At 40.6% G+C, this 27,881-nt stretch overlaps 2 long non-coding RNA genes across 2 annotated transcripts; one reads left to right on the top strand and one right to left on the bottom strand.

Annotated features, from left to right (window-relative positions):
- Positions 1-971: 971 nt before the first annotated feature.
- On the bottom strand, positions 972-2,873 carry LOC127128085 (uncharacterized). Its single transcript, XR_007805669.1, has 3 exons — positions 2,665-2,873; positions 1,629-1,993; positions 972-1,523 (listed from the first exon to the last, which is right to left on the bottom strand). It is a non-coding gene; the product is annotated as an uncharacterized LOC127128085 (long non-coding RNA).
- On the top strand, positions 2,385-4,490 carry LOC127128086 (uncharacterized). Its single transcript, XR_007805670.1, has 2 exons — positions 2,385-2,718; positions 2,821-4,490. It is a non-coding gene; the product is annotated as an uncharacterized LOC127128086 (long non-coding RNA).
- Positions 4,491-27,881: the final 23,391 nt, after the last annotated feature.

The following is a 27,881-nucleotide window of genomic DNA, read 5'->3' as shown; positions in this document are numbered from 1 at the left end:
AGGAGTGATCGATCAAAACCTGATCTCCATGTCACTAATGCAGTATGCATTGAGTATGACCTAATATGATGCTAATGAAGTGTAAAACATAATCCCATGCTTCCAGGAAAAATGAAGGGTAAATTTTGGGGTATTACGATAAGCATGGTTCAACACAAGAAGAAATGTGATTGGGATTCATGGCTTTGTGCTTACGCCTAGTGGAAACTAGGGTTTCTCAGCAATTTGAGATGGCTCAATCAATCAAACCCTAACTTGGAAATGGCTCTTGATGCTTGGGTATTGTGCATATACTTGGTGTGTCAATTGTGGCTTCTTTAGGAAGCAAAACCCTGGTTTGGGGATCCCCACTTGATCATGGTGTCCTTAAACCTTAATCATGTCTCATGCTCTTGTGTGGGCCCATAACCCTGATTTCATCTTTCATTCCATTATGATTTGGTTCTCTTGCTTGGCCAAGTTTCACCCAACCTCTTTGGCATAGTTCATGCATGTGGATCCTCTTGCTCTTGATCCCATAGGATTCATGCTCCCACATGTGCATCAGGTGCTTGTGTCCATGGGTTTATGCCTAAGTACATGTTGTGTTATTTCATCTGGTCAATCCTCATGCCTAAGTACATGTTGTGTTATTTCATCTGGTCAATCCTCTTTTATAGTGCCATTTCATAGTACATGGCTCATACTTTGCTTGGTTTCATCTGGTCAATTTCACTCAAGTCCATAACATAGCATTTTTAATGTTTGGTGTTTGGTGCATGTATCTTTGGTTCATGCTTATCATTTGTCCATCCAAGTTTGTTAAAGCCTAGTGTGATTCATTTCAAGTGTTGATCATGCCCATTTATTCCTGATTGGGGGTTCATTCAAGTTATAACTTTGTTCATTAGCCATGTTCATGTGCTCAGTTCAAGTCATGTCCATAGTTCATCATCATCCATTTCAAGTCAAGACATTTAATGTTCATGTCATTTCAAATACCATGTTCATACAAGATAATATGAACATCAAAGTCATTCATTCAAATACCAATCCAATACCATAGAAAATATCAAATTCCATTACAAATCATTACAAATGTCCAAAACATGGAAAATTGCAACAACAAAAAAGGTCATGTTGACCAAATGTTAACTTTGGCCAACTATTAACTTTTTGGTCAACTTTGACCAAAGTCAACTTAACCATTTTACAACCCAAGGTCCTAAATTCTATTCCTAATCTCCAAAGTTACTACTTGATGATTGACCATTTATCATTGATACTTCAAATTTCAAAAGGGATGTCTTTCATTTTGGCAAGCCTTGTGCAATAATCCACTTCATATGTGAATAACCATGCCAAGAAACCTAGCATGAGTGAGGTCAGAATTCATAACACACATAGGCCAATTGAAGTAGGCTTTGGACCTTACAAACTTAGCTACAATGCAATCATAAATCAGAATGGAAGCTAGGAAAAACCAAGGCAATGATTCCATGTTGCTTAAACCAAATCAGTCCTGCATCACATGGATAGACAACCTGCAACAAGGGCCAATGTCATGAACAAGGTAAAAGCAATTCAATGTAGACATTATAGTGCAATAATTCATACAATTTTAACACAAACATGGACAAGTCTAGTACCTGCAATGGCTATAGACACAGACTGAACTCATGGCATAAACCCTGCTGCAGACCCAAAGCATACACACCTACAGGATATACATCCATGCTGCAAATAGACCATTAAATCCAAGTTGTATAAGTAGCATCACAACCTGAAGCAAGTAGTCAGCAACATGAGCAATACGAACCATGTAAACCTGCTGCAAAGTGACCATGCAGAAACATCAAGGAAGCATCAATGCATAATCTAAAAGGCCTACTGCATAACCGTGTGACTGCTTCTTGCACCAAAACCACATCAACACAATGCAACCTACAGTGGAACACATAAACCATAATGCAGTCCATTGATCCACCTGTTGCACCATTCAACCAAATAAGCCCTGCAATGCATAATGCAGTTCAAAGTAAAGGACATGTACAACATCAGTTCAGCAATCATCACAATCATGAGCAACTAGAAATCCAATTTGCAAGGCATCAAAATAAAACGCATCAAATTACACAAGCAATCAATATGGGTATGATAGCAAATCAATTAGCAATGCAGGCCCAAGGAATCAAATGCCAAAAGTATAATACGTGGCTTGAGCAAGTGTACAAAATACCGGCAAATACAACAAATATACATGTGTGAATACAAGTGTACAAATTAGTTTCTAGAAGAGCTAATGATTTCCTAATCATATGCAGTGGTCCCCATAAAATCCAAGAAGAATTTTGCACGCAAAAGTTCATTATCCAGCTCATCAATTCACTCAAAAATGAGTCACATGCTTCATGTGCTTCACACGGATTTGGATCCAAAATTGACACGTACCAATTCACTCTCATTCACCCTCATTCGCTCTATAAAGAGAGCCTCATTCTCACACTTTAGGAGGAAGCTCTTAAGCCATCGAATTTCTACAAAAATTGCCCCTCAAAGTAACTCAAAATAGAGCATCTGAATTCACTCACTCATGTGTTATCCTCTACTATTTATGATCCAGATAACATCCATACATTTCCTTAAGACTAAGAGGTGAAAGAGCTAAAGTTAAAGTGAGCTTACCGGAGAATTTGAAGCTTCGTCGGAATCTGCGTTTGGATCTAACTCCTTCCATTTGTAAGAATCTGGTTACTATATGATACAGATTTGTACATTGATTAATACCCATATGCTTTGGTTCCCTGTGGATGCGTAATCGTTATTTAATTTCTCTTTTAGGGATAACTTCTGTTTTGGTTTAAAATGAGTCGTCGTGTAACCATGAGATGCTCAGATTTGGATTGAGGTTCAAGGAGAAAGATGACTCCATCAGGACTGAGAGAACCCGATATCCCTCCATTTTTTCATTTAAATTTAAATTAGCTTATCCACTTATCTTGCCCTGGTTGGATGCTTGAAGTGACTTGGAAGATTGGGCAGGGTGTGGTACAATTGACTATGGTGCATGTAGATCTTCAGAGCGCATACCTAGTCAAGTCACCCAATCTAATGGATGAAATGAGTCTCAACTACAGCGTGTTTAGGCCATTGGATAAAATCTAATGGATCTGATCATATGAGGTTCTTTCTTTGTTTTTCCACTCAGATTGGCATGGTGTGGGCTAGGTGCCCTAGTGGGCTGGGACTGGTGCTATTTGGACCTCCAAATCCAAATACACCCCCTCCTCTCATTTTTTTTTTAGTTTTAATTGTTTTATTCTATTTTCCTTTTTGGATTCAATTTTCTTTACTTCACATTTCTGATTTTATTTTCAACTCTTGATTTTATCATTTTCATCAATTTTTTTATTTCCTAATTTTCTATTTTCATTTTGAAATATTATTTTTCATTTTTATTAAAAGAATAATTAGGATAATGGCATTTTAATCCAATTTTAATTTTCTGTTTTTTTTTAATATTTTTTTTTTCATTTTTATTAATAGAATAATTATGTTAATTGCATTTTAACTCACTTTTCATTTTGTAATTTAATTTTTATTTCATTTTAATAATTGATTTAATTGCATTGTAATTTGATTTTAATCTTCTTTGTTGGCTGCAATATTAACCCCACAATCTAACCACTAACTCTTCATCTCTTTTTATTTTGATGGCTTGATTGATAGATCTTCCACACTTCAAATCATTGATAGATAGAAGTTTATATTGATTTAATCTTCTTTGATTCAAACATGTTGATAAATGATCATTGGATCATTTTCGATACTTTGAATCATTGATAGATTGTCCCTTAATGCGCCATATTTTGAGTTTTTTGATTTGTGGATAGATTATCTCAAGTAATCGGTCTTTTTTTGCAAATTGACTTCTAACATCTAACGTCTAACATTTACATTACGCAATGCTAACTTCTAACATTTAAATTCTTGCAATTTATTTCTTTACTTTGTGTATTATAATTCTCATTCATCATTACCAATCTTCACCATTATTGCTTTATTTTGTTATCTAATCTAAAATGAACAAAAACATAATAAAATGAAAAAGACTAAAAAGACTTAATTTTAGGACTATTGGACCATGGACTTGATGTTTGACCTTAGCATTAGACATGGAGTATTATGGATCACATGGACCTTGTGTATGACCAAAGCTTGAAAACTTAGAGGACTTGTTTGTACCCTTGCTTGGACCTTGGACCAATTTGATTGACCTATGCAACTTGGAGCATTATGGACTTGCAATGTTTCATTGCAAGAGAGCATTCATGGACTACCTTAGGGAGACATGCTTTGTAATTCCATTGTTCAATTGTTAGATTATGACACAATGCACACACAAAGCTTTCTCTTGGGCTACCTTACAACGAGACCATTTATTTATCGCACAAATCCCTTGTATTTTTCATGTATTTGTCTCCTCATGGTTTACTTTTTACTCACTTTCATTTCTCTCGTTGTTGCTTGTTAGCCAACCTTAGGATTTAGGATTATCACCGTTTATAAACAATAAACAAACTCTTGATCCAACGTCAAGTGGAATTTTCTCAAATAAAATTTAAAACACAATAAAATACAATTAGGATTGTATGCCACGAGCCTTAAGTGGTACAGAAGGGATGAGAATGGAGATTTCCTACCCTCATCCTGAGTATTTTGAACACAAGATGCTTGGCTTGGTAGTTTGAAATATTCACCTTTATCCATAGTCTTTAGTGCAATCCGAAGTCAAGAACACTATCTTTTCTTAACCTAAAATCAATGTCAACTATCAAACCTTTTGTTTGAGCCTTAGGGCATCGCTCCGAAAACCCTTTTTCAAGGTATAAAATCAACAAAACAAACAAATATTTTATACCACGAACTACGAGGTTATGAATTCCTTATTCCACAAATGGGGATACATAGGCACGAGGGTTCAAATCCTTGGCGAGCACACTAATACAAAATCCATTTTCACTCGGTAAACCTTTAGAAAATAAACATTAAGATAACGACACCCATTCAAGCGTATACATCCTAGATGGTTCCCATCGAGTACGATAGATGTGAGGGGTGTTAATACCTTCCCTTTGCATAATCGGCTTCCAAACCTGTTCGTGTTTGTGATGACCATTCTTTTGGGGTTTTCTTGATATTTTCCCTTTCTTTGGAATAAATAAAAATACGATGGCGACTCTGTATTTTTCACGTAGCGACAGCTGGAGACTCTCCTGGGGACTTTTTCCCTAAGCAAGTCAAGCGTAGTCTAGGGTTGCTTCCTCACGTGTTTGGGTGTTTATCTTTTTGCATTACTTGCCTCATCTATTTCCCTTTGCTCTAAATTTTCAGGTGATATCTGTTACATGGCTCTTATGATGTGGTATTGAATGGATACTACCTTGATTGCAAGAAACCTTGTGGGAAAGACTCTTTATTCGAGTCTAGAGTGAAAACTTGCAATAGGAGAGGTTGAGTAGTATGGGCCACCGAGAAGCTTTTCTCATAAGGGTCGATACGAGAACCTCGCTTGGAGTAGATTCATTTGAGAACACTGATGACCGTCAAGCTTTTGGCGTAAGCGATCAATGTTTTCGTTAGGATCCATGACTCTAAGGACCTTTGTAGAACCTTGAACATTTGGCCAACTAAGATCGATGGTCGCATAGTACGGGTCTCTGAGAAGCTTTTCTCACAGGGGTCAGTATGATGATCTCACTCATAGTAGATTTTATTGATGGATTTGTCGTCTGGCAAGTAAAGTGACATAAGTGACAAATAGTCAAGGAAATCCATGACTCTGAGACCCTTGTCTAGAACCTAGTGTCGATGGTCATGTAGTATGGGTCCCCGAGAAGCTTTTCTCGCATGCGTCGGCACAAAGACCTCACCCATAATATATTCATTTGATAGAGTTGTCGACCATCTCGTTTTTGCCATAAGTGACAGATAGTCAGATGAATCCATGACTCTGAGGTTCCTATATAAAACCCTAGATCATACCTGATGAGATACCTATGTGGAAAGCAATCAATGTTATCCTTCATATGTACCTCTAACCTGTGATACCATGTCTGCTTATGTGTTAAACTTGTGAAGCCATGCTTGTGTACCGTCCGTCCATGCATCCATACATTCATACATCATAAGCATAAACTATACAAAACAAAGCTCTTAGTATTTTATATTTATTCACGAAATTACAAGCAAATGTTCCAAAGTAATCATGAATCCTCTTCCCAGGAAAAACACATTTACCTTCCAGTACAAGGAACCTCGGATGGACAGTTTGAAAGCCTTGAGTTCCAGATTGGCACCTGTCAAGTACAAGTGCTACACAACTTATGGAAACATTATGGACTTGTTGACTGAGAAGATGGACTATGGAACTCACATTACTTTAGCTCAATATTATGATATCCCTTTGTGTTGTTTCACTTTCCCAGACTTCCGGATAGCTCCCTTCTTGGAAGAGTATGAGAAGATTCTGAATCGACCCATTAGAGATCATTATCCTTTCCCTAGGATGGAAGGAGACTTCACGATGCACAAATTAGCATCAGTGTTGGATATTGACGTGAATGAATTGGTAGCCAATTGGCAACTAAAGGGGTTGTTAAAGGGCTTATAAGGAAGTTTTTGGAAGGTCACGATTGGAAATTTGCTAAAGAGGAAAATTGGAATCTTGTGTTGTAGTCTTGGCATTGTTGATTTATGGGATCACTCTATTTCCAAACATTGACAATTTCATAGATCGCTCAGCAGTAGAGGTCTTCTTATCTGGAAATCCAATGTCGTTCCTCTTGGAAGACTTCTACCATACCTTCCACACTCACCATGAGAAGAAAGGTGGTACTTTCCTATGTTGTGCTCCGTTGTTGCATATGTGGATGAAAACCCACATGCCGTAAAAGGGTCCTTTTATCTCCAAAGATCTCCCATGGCCTCAAAAGTTTGCTTCACTCTCTGCCAGTGCTATTCAATGGTACAAAAGGGAATGGGAAACCCAAAACATCATTCTCAAATGTGGAGTATTTCCTAATGTACCCTTGATAGGGACACATGGTTGCATCAATTACAACCTTGTGTTGTGCATGAGGTAATTTGGGCATGCAATTGTCGCATCGCGCGAAAAACCGGCGGGAAAACAAGAACAACAGAGCCGCCACCGTGCGTTATTTATCCCAAAAGAGGGAAAGGAAACGCTCAGAGTAAACCTGGAAAGAACATGGTCTCGCGACCAAAGAGGATGGGTTCGGGAGTCGGTTATGCGAAGGGAAGGTATTAGCACCCCTACGCATCCGTAGTACTCTACGGGATCCACGCACAAAAGGAAGGAATATTGGTTGCTAAACACTGCTCAAACTCACACACACTGGCTGAGAGAGACAAAAGAAACTGACTGAAACTGACACTAACTCGGCAGGATATCGCATCCTGGGCCTACTTAGTCTATCAGGCATAGACATCAGAGTCGAAGTAGTTCGGACTGGGGAAACGACACATGCTCGTTAGGATATCACATCCTATGCATACGTATCTCCTCGGACGAGAGAAGAATCAGAGCATTCGTAGCTCGGCTGACACACACACAAGCAAAGCGAACACAGGCAAACATGGAGCCCGAATGCCAATCACTGGACTTACATCAGCATCCGAACCAACAAACACACACTGGAACCCGAATGCCACTCGATGGTCTTACATCAGCTTCCAAGCACACAACAACACAACAAGTTAATAGGGAGTCGGGGACTCGAGCCTATAACTGTCAAGCACACACACAAAAGAAAAGAAAAGGCGCCCGGAGAGATCAGCTCAATCTCCTGCCTACATACTTCATCTGGTATGAAGATCAGGGCGATGTAGTTCCCCTACGGAGGGATAAAGGACTAGCCTAACCAGATAACAGAGGGAGACACAACTAGGGAGACTACGACTCGAGCCTAGATGTTATCATACAAATTCATCCCTAAGTTAAGGTTTCTAGCTAACTTGCACAGGAAGCAAGCCTATCCTAATCATGACTTGCACAGGGAGCAAGCCACACACACACTTAACTTGCACAGGAAGCAAGCCAAGCAAAACCTACTTGCACAGGAAGCAAGTCTAAACAATCCTAACTTGCACAGGAAGCAAGTCAAACAATCCTAACTTGCACAGGAAGCAAGTCAAACAAACCTAACTTGCACAGGAAGCAAGTCAAACAATCCTACAAGCACAGATAGCACACACTATACACAAGCAAGTGGCTCAAACAAGGGTTAGGTTTTAGTCAAGGGGTCATATCAACCTCGACAAACAAACCTCTGGAACTGGGTGAATGTGCTCTTAACCTTGCCATTGAGGGGCTAAGGTGAAGCAGATGAAAGGTGAGTGAAGATAAGACTTCACAGCTCCTATCCCTGGCCTGGGAGAGCTCAAGACAAGAATGTGTGGGTTCAGAAAGTGGGAACCCTTCTACACATTTAAAACTGACTCAACTGTGCAATTGCACAAGATCTTGGGTTTGTATCTGCAATGCATCAACACAGTGGTGTGAGCAAAGCAGATGACACACTGAATAGTGGGGGATAGATTGCATATCCCTACCTTCCACCAATTGCCTCTTCACTTAGGAGGTCTTTGACTCTATGCAAGGACAAAATTAAACATCCACAAACATTGCCTCTTAAGGAGGACTTCAGACAGTTGCCTGGCCAAGTAACAGGCCAGGTCTTCCAGACTACATGAAGTAAAAGAGACGTACCTCAATGCAAATTGCTTATACAAGCAAAGCAAAGCAAAAAGTTCACAAGGAACTAAGCAACTAAAGCACCTGAAACAGTCAAGCAGATGTTAGTATGCAACTTCAAACAAAACAAACAGAAACAGACACCAACAGTCAATTAGAGGCACATGGATGTGCAAGGCACAAGGCTTAAGGCATGTGAGCCAAGCCACCTACAAAACACACAAGTTAGTCATGGTATTTAGGCAAGCTCAAACAAAAAGAATTGGTCTCATTGGTCATTTGTTGGCCAACCTGAAAACACAAGCTCAAAAGTGAGTAACAGGACCACTAGGGCAAGCCTAGGGTCAAAAATGAATGAGAAAGACAAAACAGCAAGGGATATCCAATCAAAGTCAAGTTTAAACATTCAAGAAACACAACCAATTGGGTTCACATGCATATCAATCACTATCATCATTTCATGAACAATTTAGGTCAAAGTATAGCAAACAGAAGCTCATAGGAGTCAACAGCAAGATTTAACTCAAAAGTCAACTCAAACATTTCCAAAAATCACCAAATAAATCATGGTCAATCACAATCCACAGCATGGTAAGCATGTCAAATTTCATCTCATTTGGACAAGTGGAAGGCAGTCAATGAAAATCAGAAAGTCAAAGCAATTTTGAACATGCTCAAAGAAGTCAAACAAACATGTATCAACTTAGAAAATTCATAAATCAGAGATGGCATATGATAAATGAATGGGATCAAAACCATGGCAAAAATGAGGACGTCTAGTTATCTCATGTAAAATTTCATGTCCATCCAATAAAGTATGAGAATTTCACAAATGAAATGGGAACAAGTGTCACACAAGGTCAACATATGACTAACCAGGGGAGAAAATCTCAAACAATTAGGAAATGCCACAAATAAATCCACAAAAAATCACATGTAAACTATACATACAAGAGTAGGTTCATGCAAAAAATCAGATCAATTGGAGGTCAAGAAACATGGTAATGAAAATCATGAAGTTGGGCATCAATGGTGTGACACAAATTGTCACACCCTAATTCAAAAATTCATAACTCACAAACCAGCAATGATAAATTCACAAACTCTACACCAAAATCACCATGAGTGTGTCTAGTTTAAGCACAAAAAATTTGGGAGCCATTGGATACATTCTCATCATTTCACAAATGTTTTGGCAAAGTGTATAATATTTGGTCACATGTCACAAACCCTAGCACCATTTAAAAACCATTGATCAAAAAAATCTGGAAAAAATATGATAAAATACTAGAGGTCATGAGGAAGACAATGCAAAAATTCCCATGATTTTTGGACTAAAATTGGAGGCGCAATGATTTTTGTAAGTTGGTGTCACAAAGTGAAATAAACATTGAGATGAATTGATTTTAATTGGAATAAATATGTAATGAAATGCCAAAAGACCAAAACGCCCCTTGCTGAGTGTTGAAACTCAGCGTTTCATTTAAATGGGGAGGTCAGCGCTCCTTTTTAATATATATTTCATAGAAGGCGTTAAATAAATGAATTGGCATTGCGCCCCAGTGGTAAAACACTTGGTATTTGAAGCTTTGAGGCAAAGGTCTGGGGTTCGAATCCCCCTCGCCCCAGGCCTTTTGGCATTTTATTTGGAAACAAGGCAAGGCAATTTATGGCAGTAAAAACAGGCAAATCAAACTCAATCCTAGGCCATCACATGCGGTACGTATACTGTAGCAATTTCTGGAAATAAATGATTTTGGAATTTTAAAAGAATAACAGTACTGCTTTGCTGAAAAAAAACAAAACTCATTGTTTGAATAGCAGAAAGAAAAAAAACAGTTCCAGTATTAATGTGTTCATCAATTCAAACCTAACTCAAAATTTTTTTTTTCTCCAAATTCAAAAACAAATATATCAATACGTGTATCTTTCATCACACATTCACAATCTAACAACCATTTTCATGGAATCATGCTATCATGGACAAATCACATAAAAACATAAATGAACATCAAATTTCAAATCAACATTTTTTCCTAATTACTCAACCATTTTCAGTGATTTAAAGCTTAATAGAATCAGCATGGCAAGACCTATACAAAGCATAGCATGATTTAGCAAATGGTTAAGTTTGATTTCTTACCAAATCTGAAGCAAAGTTGTGATGCAGTTGTTGTTTGGCTATATTTGCTCAAAACAGATGCTCAACAAACTTCCACAAGGTGAATGGTGAAGGAAGCTTGGCTTGAGATAGCTTGAAATGGCTCTAAATAGCTTCTGCCATTAATGAAGCTCTTCCAAAACAGTCCATGAACATGGCTTTACAGCTGCAAAATGATGGTTGAAACATGTCCACAATGTTGTATGGATGTTGTTTTAGGCAAGGTAATGTTCAGTTCTTTGAGAGTTTTTGACAGATTTTGGAAAAATGCCAAAAAAGAGTTCTTGAGAATGAGTGAAGTTCTGTGTTTTGAGGCTGCTAGTAGTGGTTTGTTCTTGACAGAAAAAATATGTTAAGATTTTCTGTTTTCATAGTACAAGGCATGGCTCATGGATATGTGGGATATGGTGGTTGCAAATTGTACTTTTCTTCCCATTTTCAAGCAACTAAGTATGGCTATGTGATGGGTGTAGGTACTTGCACGAATTTGCCTTTGTACATGCTGCAAATAACATTCCAAGCAAGTTCCAATTGGCCCCAAGTGTTAAAAATGCATAATTCAAAAAGTCAACCATTGGTCAAACTTGAATTTCACATATGCTAGGTTCAAAAATGCCATTTTGATTGGCAAGGTTTTGGCTCATGAAATTTATATTTTTGGAAAGAGGGGATCAAATGTGACTTGTAGGAAAAAACCCCACCAAAATTGGCCAAATGGTTTGAGAGATATGGCCTTTTGAAGTTCAAGAATTTCTGAAATCGATTCGATCATAACTTGCCAACCACACATGGGAATTGAGAGTTCTTGGACTTTTTGGAAATGGGAGAACAAGATATTCAACTTTCATGTTGGGCAAAAATTCATTTGAAGCTTGTATCATGATGTAAGTTTGAGGATCAAGACTTTCCATTTTTGGTAAGTTTCAGTTACAGGTCCAGTTTCCATTTTGGGAAATTTCTGATTTGGCTTCAAATTCTTCCATGATGGTGTTTGACATGATATATGAGGACTATTTGGACATGAATAAGATCTCTCAAACCATTTTCCATCAACAAATCACTGATTAAATGGACAGTTGACCAACAGTTGACTTTTCTAGGGTTTTGGATGACTGAAACTCTTCTGATGAATTCCAAACCCTAATTCCTTGAGAACTTGACTTCAAATGATGTCCCAAGACATATGAACTCTTGATTAATGAGCATGGTGTCCAAATTCCACAAGAATGGCCACCATCCACTGCTTTGACTGACTGTTGACTGTCTAGGGTTCTTTGCCTGACTGTGCATGAACTGATGACTTCTGAACATCCAATCCTTGACCAAAACACTTCAAATGGACCCCCAAGTCATGTGAACTTGATGGACCAACCCTAGGGCCTTGGCTCCTTGAGAAACACCCTTGCTTGCTTGACTGACTGATCTCCTGATCAGTTTGACCTAATTTCTTGATTGGCTTGTACTTGAGGCAAATGGGACAATGCAATGCCATGCAGTGGACCATGATATGCTATGACCTAATATGAAAATGTATGTACAATGATGGGTGCAAATTTGAGGTGCTACAGCTGCCCCTATTCAATCAGCTGGGAACCCGAATGGATGAGAGCAACGGCTGTCAGACTTTCAGGGTAAACAGGGATTGAATACCAAGAACCGTAGAATTTGCACAATACAAGGATCCACCAATGGGAACGTCCACTGGGGTTTGATATTTATTACTGGGTATTTTTTGGTTTTTTTGTTTTCAAAGGGTATGGCCACATCCAGACATCACAACGATGACGAATGGGAATAGAAATCACAACTAGATGCCAACGGACAACTAGGAAAAACTCGACGTTTACCAAGACCAACGGAGAGGTAACCAGACATTAATGAATGACTGGGAGGGATACAACCATACGTCAACGGACGAAATGGGAAAAAACTCAACGTTTACCAAGACCAACGGAGAGGTAACCAAACATTAATGAATGAATGGAAGGGATACAACCATACGTCAACGGACGAAATGGGAAAAACTCAACGTTTACCAAGACCAACAGAGAGGTAAATCCACGTGGGGACAGATACAACTAGACGTCATAGGACGAATAGGAAAAACTCGACGTTTACCAAGACCAACGGAGAGGTAAATCCACGTGGGGACAGGTACAACTAGGCGTCATAGGACGAATAGGAAAAACTCGACGTTTATCGACACCAACGGAGAGGAGGAAACTCTACTGGGGAGAGTGAACACAACCAAATCATCAACGGATGATCGGGAAAAACTCGACGTTTATCGACACCAACGGAGAGGAGGATACTTCACTTGGGAAGGAGGACACCACCAAATCATCAACGGATGATCGGGAAAAACTCGACGTTTATCGACACCAACGGAGAGGAGAAAACTCTACTGGGGAGAGTGAACACAACCAAATCATCAACGGATGATCGGGAAAAACTCGACGTTTATCGACACCAACGGAGAGGAGGAAACTCTACTGGGGAGAGTGAACACAACCAAATCATCAACGGATGATCGGGAAAAACTCGACGTTTATCGACACCAACGGAGAGGAGGAAACTCTACTGGGGAGAGTGAACACAACCAAATCATCAACGGATGATCGGGAAAAACTCGATGTTTATCGACACCAACGGAGAGGAGGAAACTCTACTTCGGTCTGAATACCGGAAAATTGGCCTTGTGCCATGAGTACATCGACCTGATCGTCGGAAACTCCTTCGGTCTGAATACCGGAAAATTGGCCTTGTGCCATGAGTACATCGACCTGATCGTCGGAAACTCCTTCGGTCTGAATACCGGAAAATTGGCCTTGTGCCATGAGTACATCGACCTGATCGTCGGAAACTCCTTCGGTCTGAATACCGGAAAATTGGCCTTGTGCCATGAGTACATCGACCTGATCGTCGGAAACTCCTTCGGTCTGAATACCGGAAAATTGGCCTTGTGCCATGAGTACATCGACCTGATTGTCGGAAACTCCTTCGGTCTGAATACCGGAAAATTGGCCTTGTGCCATGAGTACATCGACCTGATCGTCGGAAACTCCTTCGGTCTGAATACCGGAAAATTGGCCTGAGTGCCATGAGTATATCGACCTGATCGTCGGAAACTCCTTCGGTCTGAATACCGGAAAATTGGCCTGAGTGCCATGAGTATATCGACCTGATCGTCGGAAACTCCTTCGGTCTGAATACCGGAAAAACATAAGACATATTATCTATAGCCGTCAAAACGTAGATAATACACTCGCATGGAAGATTATCCATAGCCGGGTTGTAGGTTGTTAAATGAATAATCGACCGAAAAGACAGGCATCTGGGTACCAGACTAGGTATGCAAAAGATGACCAATCAAAAGGGGATAAAGCTGCTTATTCGGAGCAAGTATCCAAAAAGAAGGGGAAGACCCACTGGGGACAATACTGCTTGATCAAGGCAAGTATCCAGAGGGGAAAGAATGTCAATATCACAAACCGGATACTGACAACAGCAAAGAGGGGGTTACATCTACCGGTTAGTAGGCAGAAAACCACGGAAAAGTAACCAGTCATCGATAGGATGAGCACAAAGGGTTAACTCCAACAAGGGGAGAACGTGGGATTTTACAACTACCAGCTAGTGGGTAGAAAACCACAAAGATAGGACTTACAGCTACCGGTTCGTAGGTAGAGGCCAACAAATTCCGCTGAGGATGAAATGAATGAGTGCCGGTTAGTGAGCGACTATTCATTTATGCCCCAGGGCAGCACAAGAGATAGTCAACAAGAAGCCAATTTAGGATCGATCCAAAAAGGCAGACTGAATCAAGACTCATCCTAATGAGGAAAGAACTCAATAGGGAAAACCCATCCCATTAGGGAGGGAACGGAAGCAACCGTCATCCACGAGGATGTATCTCAGTGGGGAAATGGCAGGAAAAGATTGACACTTTCTGCTTAAGGGGTAGACTCTACATGGAGAGATCAGACACACCCATATCTGCTTAAGGAAAAAGACCCAAGCTGGCAAGACGCTAACAATTGGGGAGTAACACTGCTGGGGATACCCACTCGACTGAGGAATCACTTGTTGGGAAAACACCAACCTCTCAACCATGCTGATGAACCCAATCCTGAAGTCGATCCAATGGCACGATGCAAAATTCTTTCCAACAACCCAAACTCGGCTGGTCACCACGGCCTAGGGCTAATGGATATGCTTGCTATGTTGAATGAAATGGTCTGCCTCTGCCGGGGATACGGTCTGGTGAGGTTTCGAACATATGAATGCATATGTTTGATTTTTCTATGGCGTAATGCTCCATTTATGAATAGGAATGCTACGCGATTTTTTGAGGATGCAATGATTACTACATGCAAAATGCAAATGAACCCTGGCTAGGGAGCCGAAATGATCAGATACTCTGACTCTGTGGGGAGACTCCTCTTGGGGAAATATTCTGCGGGGAACTCTGCTTGGGGAATAGTAAAGCGACTTCACTGGGAGGAAGACTCAACCAATCTTCAGATAGGATAAACCCTGCTTTGGAGAATGTCTGTTACTCCGTTGGGGATAACCCACGCGATCCGTAGGTAGACTCAACTCAACTGAGGATGCAGATTTCAGTCTACTACAAAAACCCGTCCAATCCACTGGTAGGATGAACTCTGCTGGAGAGATAAATTCTACTCCACTAGGGACGACCCAACCAATCCATATGTAGGAGAATCACTGCTGGAGATGTATTTCATGAGACCCGCTCCACTCGGGGATCTATCTGAGGGAATGTCGGATTACGGGGATGTCGATCCACCAGATACTGAATCTTCAAAGAAAAACACCCATGTTGGGGGAGAGAGGAAGACTGCTCTGCTGGAGAGGCGAAAGTTGAAGTCTTCAGTAAACACTCTGCTAGGGGGGCTGCCCCACAATAATGTCCGAAACAGCAAACTTGCTGGGGATGCCCCACGATAGGGCTAACAGGGATTTGGAGGAAGAATATGTACTGCCGGGAACATGAAGAATTACAACTTCAAACGACACTGCGTCGTGCAAATTCACTGAGGAGAGACCATACGAGGTTCTGCAGGACAAAGATACAGTCATGCTCGAGATACGAACAATTGTCTTACCTGTTGGTAATCATACCACCCCCGGGAGAGCACTGTGGATCTCCTAAGTATCCTTCCATCATTGTGAACGTTCACTTTGTTTAAGAACAATTTTTTTGAAAAATTTGTTTATTTTGAAAACAATGATACTTTATCAATTAAAATATGCAAAACATTTGTTGAGTCGAAACAAATAAGAGTGCAAATAATTGGATAAAAGCTCAAATTAATGTGATGGGATGGTAGTCTGCAAAGGGCAAGACTCCATAGATCTGTACAAGTTTGAAATCGGTGATGTATATTGGAGAGGGCTACATTGAACATAATGACCTTTCCTCTACCATTCTGAATTTTCGATGTATTCAAAGCTTCAGTCGACGACGAATCGAGAATCCCTGACGGATGACAGATACAGAGCACAGTCTTGTCAAGATGCAAGTACTTGCCAAATCCCTAATTTTTGCCTAGATTGCCCCAGTGTGAGGTGATCAATCTAGCGGGATGCAAATTCCTTTTTTTTTCAATGTCTCTAACTTTTGCCTGGATCGCCCTTTCGGGTTTTCAATCCACCGAGACGCTCCTTTTTGCCTAAGTCGCCCTTTGGGGTGTTCGACTTAGCGAGCTTTTACTTTTTTTTTTGTTTTGGCGAAGTATTTCTTGACTGCACCAGGATTCACAGGACGAGTGAACTTCTTCATCCATTGTAGTAAGTGTCAGAACACTGCCTGAAGAGGCTCTTTTGACAACATATGGACATTCATAGCTTGGGGGTTCACTTGCCCCTGGAATCGGGTACAAAAGACAAGACTTTCTTGAGCACAAGGTTCCTCGGAACACACGAGGCTTGATCTTCTTGTCGAATGCCTTCTTCACTCTCTGCTGATATAACTTGACCATGACACATGGCGGTTGATCTAATTCAGCATCAGCCAACTTGGGACTTTGAGGGTGCTATTTTCTTTTGTTTTCTTTTGATTTTGCTTTTGATTTCTTTTGATTTTGCACCCTCTCTTTCTTTGTTTTTTTTTTTGATTGATTTTTTCTTCTTTTTTTTTTTTTGATGCCCCAGTTGGCTGTTCTGCTGATTCTCGAGATGCAGCTGAGTGATCTTTTTTTTGCTCAAGAAGTCGGGAAATACTGTCAGGAATTCCTTCAACATCATCTTCTTCCGCTTCGAATACAGGGAATTCAAAATTGGGAGATGACGTCTGATCATTACGTTCAATGGGTTTGAGAAACAACCTGCATAATGATTTTGAGTATAAAAAGCACTTTGAAAATCAATACAATCGTTATGCAGATGAAAAGATTGCTTTTATTCTTGTTTTTTAGGGTTTTTTGTGATCACCAATTTCATGCAAAAAGCGAAAAGGGAAAACAAATGGAAAAATAAATGTTTAACATGAATTATTTGAATGAAAATATCATTGCACAAAATGTTGCCAACAATGTCATCACTTCTCCTTTTGGCATGGGAGAAGGGTTTTTAAACAAAGTGATTGTTACTCTGACTTATGAACAACTGTAGGAAAGCCCACAGTGACCCAATTGTGATAGATCCCACCGAGGATGACAACTGTCAGTATCCTTTGCATCAGCAGCTTCTGTTTTCTGAACAACCCTTCTGAAGAAAAAGTCGGCGCCAGCCCAGGACTCGCTATCTTCAAGCTTGATTATCACGGGGACCCAAGTCCTCAAAGCTCAGAATTCCTGATCTGACAAGGTCTTGAACCTTTATCTTCAACTGAAAGCAACTATCCACATCATGACCAGGAGCACCCGAATGATACACACAATGCTGTTCAGGCCTATACCACCACCGAGGGTTGACGGGTTTAGCCGGCGGGTCTCTGGGAGTAATCGAGTTCCGCTCTAACAGAGAGGGATACAATTCGGCGTAGGACATGGGGATTGGATCAAAAATGACCTTCTTCCTCTCATTACTCGTACTGGCTTGTTGGGAAGCCTGCTGCTGAGGACGATGTTGCTGATGCTGATATTGCTGAGTTGGTCTTCTTTGTTGCTGTTGAGGTTGAGTTGCTGGAATAGCCACAGCAGCAGCATGACGGTTCTGTCCTTTGTTTGCACTTCCTCCGACGGTGCACAACATTTGTTTCACTTTCTCCCCTTTTGGGTGCCCCAGAGGATGGCTTCTTAGAACCGGAAGAACTTGAAGAGCCAGGATGGCGAACCGGAGCGAGGGTTGCTCTGACATTAACAGTCTCTGCAGCAAGAGGCTGTTCACTGATTCTGATCCCCTTCAATTCATCACCCACGGCATAATCATCGACGAGAATAGTGACAGCAACATTCTCATGAACGGGTACATCCACTGGTGGAGCACGGTGGACCGGTGGAATCACGGCTTCCAGTCTCTGGGCTAAGGCACGCAGCTCCTCTTGCCCCTGAACAACTCCTTGCATCTTTGTCATGAACTGGGCCATGTTTGCCCTCATCTCAGCCAACTCAGTCTGAACCTGATCCATACTTCTCTGATGGTTGAGTCTGGTCGCGGTGCGGACGGTGATCAACAATCCTGTCTCAGTCGGGAACCAAAGCGAGGAGTCTTTCCAAACATGTCTGCAATGCAAGGATGTGTCTGATATGCATGATGCGGATGCGGATGCTATCTTATCATGAATGATCCTGAAAAGGATATGCGTATGCGAGTTAACTTTTTTCATGCATTACTATTTTTTTGAAAATAAATATGCTATGATGCAAATGATGGAGCCAAGACTGGCAGGAACTGGCATCTGAGGAACCATCTGAAACCCCAAAGTCATCTGAGGAGCTGGCATCTGAATCCAAGTCTGGAGAACTGAGTCACCATCTGAGCGAGTACCCTCAAATTCAGCCCAGGGATCCGAAATAAACGGAACCCTCTGATCAATACCAGGGTCGAACCTCCGGCGTCCAGAAATATAACTCGTAGTCACCATTAGTACCAGGAGTCACCAACTGTACCTGTTAAAATGATCAATCCCGCCCCGCTCACGGGTGTCATCTAGGCCAGGGTAAGGTCGAGAGAAACGCAGCATAAATAACCTTTCGCAGAATATCATCCTGTGCACACCCGATGTATGCACCGATAATATCCCACCAGGGTCTGAACTGCTCGTGATATCAATGTTCCGCTAAGTGGCGCCATACCACCCGCTTCCCATGAATCACTCTATTCCTAGGTTTCCTAGATTTCACTCATAGCCTGGGTATTGGGCCTTTTACCTCGAGTAACTCCCACCCCCAAACAGAGAAACACAGACAGCACAACAGATGAATATGAATAAATGCAAACATTAATGCAAATAATAAATGCAAACAGTAAATGCAAATATATACAAAGAATGCAATAAAACAGAACAGCACAAAGCAACCAAAGCCCTAACCTAGAGAGCGCTAGGAGAGACTCACTTAGGGAAGATGGACCAGCACAGGTCAACTTCTCTATATCCCCAGCAGAGTCGCCAGCTGTCGCATCGCGCGAAAAACCGGCGGGAAAACAAGAACAACAGAGCCGCCACCGTGCGTTATTTATCCCAAAAGAGGGAAAGGAAACGCTCAGAGTAAACCTGGAAAGAACATGGTCTCGCGACCAAAGAGGATGGGTTCGGGAGTCGGTTATGCGAAGGGAAGGTATTAGCACCCCTACGCATCCGTAGTACTCTACGGGATCCACGCACAAAAGGAAGGAATATTGGTTGCTAAACACTGCTCAAACTCACACACACTGGCTGAGAGAGACAAAAGAAACTGACTGAAACTGACACTAACTCGGCAGGATATCGCATCCTGGGCCTACTTAGTCTATCAGGCATAGACATCAGAGTCGAAGTAGTTCGGACTGGGGAAACGACACATGCTCGTTAGGATATCACATCCTATGCATACGTATCTCCTCGGACGAGAGAAGAATCAGAGCATTCGTAGCTCGGCTGACACACACACAAGCAAAGCGAACACAGGCAAACATGGAGCCCGAATGCCAATCACTGGACTTACATCAGCATCCGAACCAACAAACACACACTGGAACCCGAATGCCACTCGATGGTCTTACATCAGCTTCCAAGCACACAACAACACAACAAGTTAATAGGGAGTCGGGGACTCGAGCCTATAACTGTCAAGCACACACACAAAAGAAAAGAAAAGGCGCCCGGAGAGATCAGCTCAATCTCCTGCCTACATACTTCATCTGGTATGAAGATCAGGGCGATGTAGTTCCCCTACGGAGGGATAAAGGACTAGCCTAACCAGATAACAGAGGGAGACACAACTAGGGAGACTACGACTCGAGCCTAGATGTTATCATACAAATTCATCCCTAAGTTAAGGTTTCTAGCTAACTTGCACAGGAAGCAAGCCTATCCTAATCATGACTTGCACAGGGAGCAAGCCACACACACACTTAACTTGCACAGGAAGCAAGCCAAGCAAAACCTACTTGCACAGGAAGCAAGTCTAAACAATCCTAACTTGCACAGGAAGCAAGTCAAACAATCCTAACTTGCACAGGAAGCAAGTCAAACAAACCTAACTTGCACAGGAAGCAAGTCAAACAATCCTACAAGCACAGATAGCACACACTATACACAAGCAAGTGGCTCAAACAAGGGTTAGGTTTTAGTCAAGGGGTCATATCAACCTCGACAAACAAACCTCTGGAACTGGGTGAATGTGCTCTTAACCTTGCCATTGAGGGGCTAAGGTGAAGCAGATGAAAGGTGAGTGAAGATAAGACTTCACAGCTCCTATCCCTGGCCTGGGAGAGCTCAAGACAAGAATGTGTGGGTTCAGAAAGTGGGAACCCTTCTACACATTTAAAACTGACTCAACTGTGCAATTGCACAAGATCTTGGGTTTGTATCTGCAATGCATCAACACAGTGGTGTGAGCAAAGCAGATGACACACTGAATAGTGGGGGATAGATTGCATATCCCTACCTTCCACCAATTGCCTCTTCACTTAGGAGGTCTTTGACTCTATGCAAGGACAAAATTAAACATCCACAAACATTGCCTCTTAAGGAGGACTTCAGACAGTTGCCTGGCCAAGTAACAGGCCAGGTCTTCCAGACTACATGAAGTAAAAGAGACGTACCTCAATGCAAATTGCTTATACAAGCAAAGCAAAGCAAAAAGTTCACAAGGAACTAAGCAACTAAAGCACCTGAAACAGTCAAGCAGATGTTAGTATGCAACTTCAAACAAAACAAACAGAAACAGACACCAACAGTCAATTAGAGGCACATGGATGTGCAAGGCACAAGGCTTAAGGCATGTGAGCCAAGCCACCTACAAAACACACAAGTTAGTCATGGTATTTAGGCAAGCTCAAACAAAAAGAATTGGTCTCATTGGTCATTTGTTGGCCAACCTGAAAACACAAGCTCAAAAGTGAGTAACAGGACCACTAGGGCAAGCCTAGGGTCAAAAATGAATGAGAAAGACAAAACAGCAAGGGATATCCAATCAAAGTCAAGTTTAAACATTCAAGAAACACAACCAATTGGGTTCACATGCATATCAATCACTATCATCATTTCATGAACAATTTAGGTCAAAGTATAGCAAACAGAAGCTCATAGGAGTCAACAGCAAGATTTAACTCAAAAGTCAACTCAAACATTTCCAAAAATCACCAAATAAATCATGGTCAATCACAATCCACAGCATGGTAAGCATGTCAAATTTCATCTCATTTGGACAAGTGGAAGGCAGTCAATGAAAATCAGAAAGTCAAAGCAATTTTGAACATGCTCAAAGAAGTCAAACAAACATGTATCAACTTAGAAAATTCATAAATCAGAGATGGCATATGATAAATGAATGGGATCAAAACCATGGCAAAAATGAGGACGTCTAGTTATCTCATGTAAAATTTCATGTCCATCCAATAAAGTATGAGAATTTCACAAATGAAATGGGAACAAGTGTCACACAAGGTCAACATATGACTAACCAGGGGAGAAAATCTCAAACAATTAGGAAATGCCACAAATAAATCCACAAAAAATCACATGTAAACTATACATACAAGAGTAGGTTCATGCAAAAAATCAGATCAATTGGAGGTCAAGAAACATGGTAATGAAAATCATGAAGTTGGGCATCAATGGTGTGACACAAATTGTCACACCCTAATTCAAAAATTCATAACTCACAAACCAGCAATGATAAATTCACAAACTCTACACCAAAATCACCATGAGTGTGTCTAGTTTAAGCACAAAAAATTTGGGAGCCATTGGATACATTCTCATCATTTCACAAATGTTTTGGCAAAGTGTATAATATTTGGTCACATGTCACAAACCCTAGCACCATTTAAAAACCATTGATCAAAAAAATCTGGAAAAAATATGATAAAATACTAGAGGTCATGAGGAAGACAATGCAAAAATTCCCATGATTTTTGGACTAAAATTGGAGGCGCAATGATTTTTGTAAGTTGGTGTCACAAAGTGAAATAAACATTGAGATGAATTGATTTTAATTGGAATAAATATGTAATGAAATGCCAAAAGACCAAAACGCCCCTTGCTGAGTGTTGAAACTCAGCGTTTCATTTAAATGGGGAGGTCAGCGCTCCTTTTAATATATATTTCATAGAAGGCGTTAAATAAATGAATTGGCATTGCGCCCCAGTGGTAAAACACTTGGTATTTGAAGCTTTGAGGCAAAGGTCTGGGGTTCGAATCCCCCTCGCCCCAGGCCTTTTGGCATTTTATTTGGAAACAAGGCAAGGCAATTTATGGCAGTAAAAACAGGCAAATCAAACTCAATCCTAGGCCATCACATGCGGTACGTATACTGTAGCAATTTCTGGAAATAAATGATTTTGGAATTTTAAAAGAATAACAGTACTGCTTTGCTGAAAAAAAACAAAACTCATTGTTTGAATAGCAGAAAGAAAAAAAACAGTTCCAGTATTAATGTGTTCATCAATTCAAACCTAACTCAAAATTTTTTTTTTCTCCAAATTCAAAAACAAATATATCAATACGTGTATCTTTCATCACACATTCACAATCTAACAACCATTTTCATGGAATCATGCTATCATGGACAAATCACATAAAAACATAAATGAACATCAAATTTCAAATCAACATTTTTTCCTAATTACTCAACCATTTTCAGTGATTTAAAGCTTAATAGAATCAGCATGGCAAGACCTATACAAAGCATAGCATGATTTAGCAAATGGTTAAGTTTGATTTCTTACCAAATCTGAAGCAAAGTTGTGATGCAGTTGTTGTTTGGCTATATTTGCTCAAAACAGATGCTCAACAAACTTCCACAAGGTGAATGGTGAAGGAAGCTTGGCTTGAGATAGCTTGAAATGGCTCTAAATAGCTTCTGCCATTAATGAAGCTCTTCCAAAACAGTCCATGAACATGGCTTTACAGCTGCAAAATGATGGTTGAAACATGTCCACAATGTTGTATGGATGTTGTTTTAGGCAAGGTAATGTTCAGTTCTTTGAGAGTTTTTGACAGATTTTGGAAAAATGCCAAAAAAGAGTTCTTGAGAATGAGTGAAGTTCTGTGTTTTGAGGCTGCTAGTAGTGGTTTGTTCTTGACAGAAAAAATATGTTAAGATTTTCTGTTTTCATAGTACAAGGCATGGCTCATGGATATGTGGGATATGGTGGTTGCAAATTGTACTTTTCTTCCCATTTTCAAGCAACTAAGTATGGCTATGTGATGGGTGTAGGTACTTGCACGAATTTGCCTTTGTACATGCTGCAAATAACATTCCAAGCAAGTTCCAATTGGCCCCAAGTGTTAAAAATGCATAATTCAAAAAGTCAACCATTGGTCAAACTTGAATTTCACATATGCTAGGTTCAAAAATGCCATTTTGATTGGCAAGGTTTTGGCTCATGAAATTTATATTTTTGGAAAGAGGGGATCAAATGTGACTTGTAGGAAAAAACCCCACCAAAATTGGCCAAATGGTTTGAGAGATATGGCCTTTTGAAGTTCAAGAATTTCTGAAATCGATTCGATCATAACTTGCCAACCACACATGGGAATTGAGAGTTCTTGGACTTTTTGGAAATGGGAGAACAAGATATTCAACTTTCATGTTGGGCAAAAATTCATTTGAAGCTTGTATCATGATGTAAGTTTGAGGATCAAGACTTTCCATTTTTGGTAAGTTTCAGTTACAGGTCCAGTTTCCATTTTGGGAAATTTCTGATTTGGCTTCAAATTCTTCCATGATGGTGTTTGACATGATATATGAGGACTATTTGGACATGAATAAGATCTCTCAAACCATTTTCCATCAACAAATCACTGATTAAATGGACAGTTGACCAACAGTTGACTTTTCTAGGGTTTTGGATGACTGAAACTCTTCTGATGAATTCCAAACCCTAATTCCTTGAGAACTTGACTTCAAATGATGTCCCAAGACATATGAACTCTTGATTAATGAGCATGGTGTCCAAATTCCACAAGAATGGCCACCATCCACTGCTTTGACTGACTGTTGACTGTCTAGGGTTCTTTGCCTGACTGTGCATGAACTGATGACTTCTGAACATCCAATCCTTGACCAAAACACTTCAAATGGACCCCCAAGTCATGTGAACTTGATGGACCAACCCTAGGGCCTTGGCTCCTTGAGAAACACCCTTGCTTGCTTGACTGACTGATCTCCTGATCAGTTTGACCTAATTTCTTGATTGGCTTGTACTTGAGGCAAATGGGACAATGCAATGCCATGCAGTGGACCATGATATGCTATGACCTAATATGAAAATGTATGTACAATGATGGGTGCAAATTTGAGGTGCTACAGCAATGAATGGCCCTCCCGAGGATAAAGACCTGGTACAGTTTGTCATCAATAGTATTGATCAACTTAACCATGTTGTAAGGAAAGTGAGAAAAGATTGGACAAATATTATCAGAAGTGGTCCAGGACTAGGGAAGAATAATGTCATTGCCAAGGAGCCATATGTTTAGTGGGTAAAGGAAAGAGCCCAAATTGGTAAAATCCCTTTCTACTTTAAGTCTTCATCTTTCCCTCGAGTACGAAAGCTTGAGCCAATCTTACAAGAGGATGTTGAGAAACTTACTAATAATATTAGTGAGCTCGAATTAGAAAACACTCTGCTATGATTCCAGGTCATTAAAGAAAAGTAAAAGAACGAGGTTTTGGAAGATAAGAGCAAGGAAGTGAAAACCCTGTATGAAAGCAGCAAGAAGAGATCCAGGGAATAAAAAGGGAAGAAAGAGTGGGTCAGTGGTGCTCTCCTAGGAGAAAATTTAGAACTCAGTGGTCACAATAATGAATTGGATCGATCCTGGCGCATCGTCCGAGGCTTGGAGAAGACTCTAGAGTTGTTCAACTTGCCCCAAAAGAGTGCAAGAGAGGACTATGAAGGTCAAACTAGCAAGTTAATGAAAACCATCAAGGAGTATCAGGATCACACATCCCGTGAAAATTTGGATAAAGAGAAGATACACCGAGCCTACCTTCATGAGAAGTTCCAATTGGGAAGAGCCTGTGAGCAAATCCAGAACATGAAGGCATGAATTATTGATGAAGTCTACCAAGAGTTGAGGAATATTTGCCAATATTGGGAAGATACCTATCAAAGAACTGAAGGTGCCATAGCTGAAAGAGAAGCCATCATTAGGAATGTGCAAGGTCTTTATATAGAATGGAAGAACAAGTACACAAATATGGCTATTATGACCAACTATGCTCTTCAAGATATCCCCAACAAGATGAAAGAGGTTGATCTAATCATGTGCCTAGAAAATACTCCTCACCAAGTCTACAACTTTGTGAAGTTCTATAAGAAGAATCTAGCTGAGCTAATTACCGATGTTGAAGCTCTTCGCAAATCTCAAGGGATCATTCTCCAAGTCAACTTATAACTTGTATTTGTTTTCAGTGCAAAGAGGGTTGTCTCTTTAGCTTACTTGTACTTGTTATGTTCCAAAAAAAAGATGAATGGATGAGGTTTTATGATTCCACCTTGTGTATGGTTTTATTTTTTGATTACAATGCCAAATGTCTAACTATTTCTTGAAATGAATAACACGACAACTAAGACCTTCACCAATAAAAAATAATAATAAAACCAAAGCATACATCATTCTGCATGACATAAAGCAAAACAAGAGACTTACCACTTGACCTTTTTTCCATCTAGAAACAGAAAAATGACCTCTCAACATCAATATAACACTCGAAGTAAGCAAAAATCACTCATGGATTAGCTCAAACAGAACCATGATACTTTGAGAGAGGACATGTTCACAATGCGTACCCAGATGGGGCAACTGATGGACACAATCCAAGTTGTGGCCAAAGTCTAAGAAGCTATTGCAGGAGGAACTCCATCAAGCCAATTAGAGGGTTGTTGCTGCTACCAACCCTCATACACCTACACCTGTCAATCCTGCTGTGTAAATTCTTGTGGGCCCACCTGCGGGCATACCTTCATCTGTGGGAGAAGGTCTAGTAAACCAAAATGTTGTTCACACTGTCAATCCCCCTGTCTTTGAGGTGGACGATCAAAATGATGCTTTCCTTAATCCAAGAGATGAATCAGTCTATGATGCTTTTGGACCGACCAATGCTGAGATAGAAAGGAAGTTTCGTGCCATATAAGAGAAGATGAAAGCTATAGAAGGGTACAACGCTTTTGGGTTAGATGCTGCTGAGATGTGCCTGGTGCCAGACGTCCAAATACCTGCCAAATTCAAAGTTCCTATCTTTGAGAAATATAAGGGGGTTAGCTATCCCAGAACCCATGTACGAGCATACTGCATGAAGATGGTTGCATACTCTAGTGATGAGAAGTTACTCATGCACTTCTTCCAAGATAGCTTTAGTGGGGCCTCATTGGAGTGGTATATGCAATTGGAGAGTACGTCTATCCGAACATGGAAGGAATTGGACGAGGAATTTCTTAAACATTATCAGTATAATACAAATATGGCTCCAAATCGGATCAAATCCAAAGTTTGAGACAGAAAACTGATGAATCATTCAAGGAGTACGCCCAGCGTTGGAGAGAGTTGGCAGCTAGGGTTCAACCTCCGCTCCTTGAGAAAGACTTGGTTGACATGTTCATGGGAACCCCTCAAGGGCCATATCTGGAAAAGTTGATAGGAAGTACTTCTACGGGAGTCTCGGATCTGGTGGTCATCGGGGGAAGGATCGAGAATTGTCTAAAAAGTGGAAAGGTTCAAAGTGTTGTTGGTCCTTCGAATGGGACAAAGAAACCTTACGCCGGTTTCGCCAAGAAGAAAGAAGAAACCAATAATGCGTCAGTGGCTAGGGGAAATGGTAGAGCATATCAGGCGCCTTATCAATAAGTAGTTGTTGTGGCACTTGGTCTGTATCAACAACAACCTTATACCATCCCGACAGAGCAGAATGTTGGTCAACATCCAGCTCCGTACCAACAACCATATGCTTGTCAACAACAAAAATACTATCAACCCGGTCAACAGAGGCAAAGGAAGCTAGAGAGGAAGTTTGATCCCATCCTGACAACTTATGCTCGTTTATCGCCATATCTGCTCAAGGGGTCTTTGGTAAAGTTAAGGAAGTTGAAGCCTCCAACTATTATTCCTCCTAGATATGATGCCAATGCCCATTGTGAATTCCACTTGGGAGCACCCGACCATACGATTGAGAATTGCAAGGCTCTCAAATACAATGTATATGACTTGATTGATGCTAAGGCCATTACATTCATGCCAAATGGTCCCAACACAAACAATAATCTTATGCCACATCATGTCGGCGCCTCCGTATGTGCGATAGAGGAATGGGAAGATAAAAAGACGATGTTCAGTATGAATGAGATAAAAAC

The sequence above is a fragment of the Lathyrus oleraceus genome, chromosome 3 (genome assembly GCF_024323335.1).
Source record: "Lathyrus oleraceus cultivar Zhongwan6 chromosome 3, CAAS_Psat_ZW6_1.0, whole genome shotgun sequence".
Taxonomy (NCBI): Eukaryota; Viridiplantae; Streptophyta; class Magnoliopsida; order Fabales; family Fabaceae; genus Lathyrus; species Lathyrus oleraceus.
This window is presented reverse-complemented; position numbering and strand designations above follow the sequence as displayed.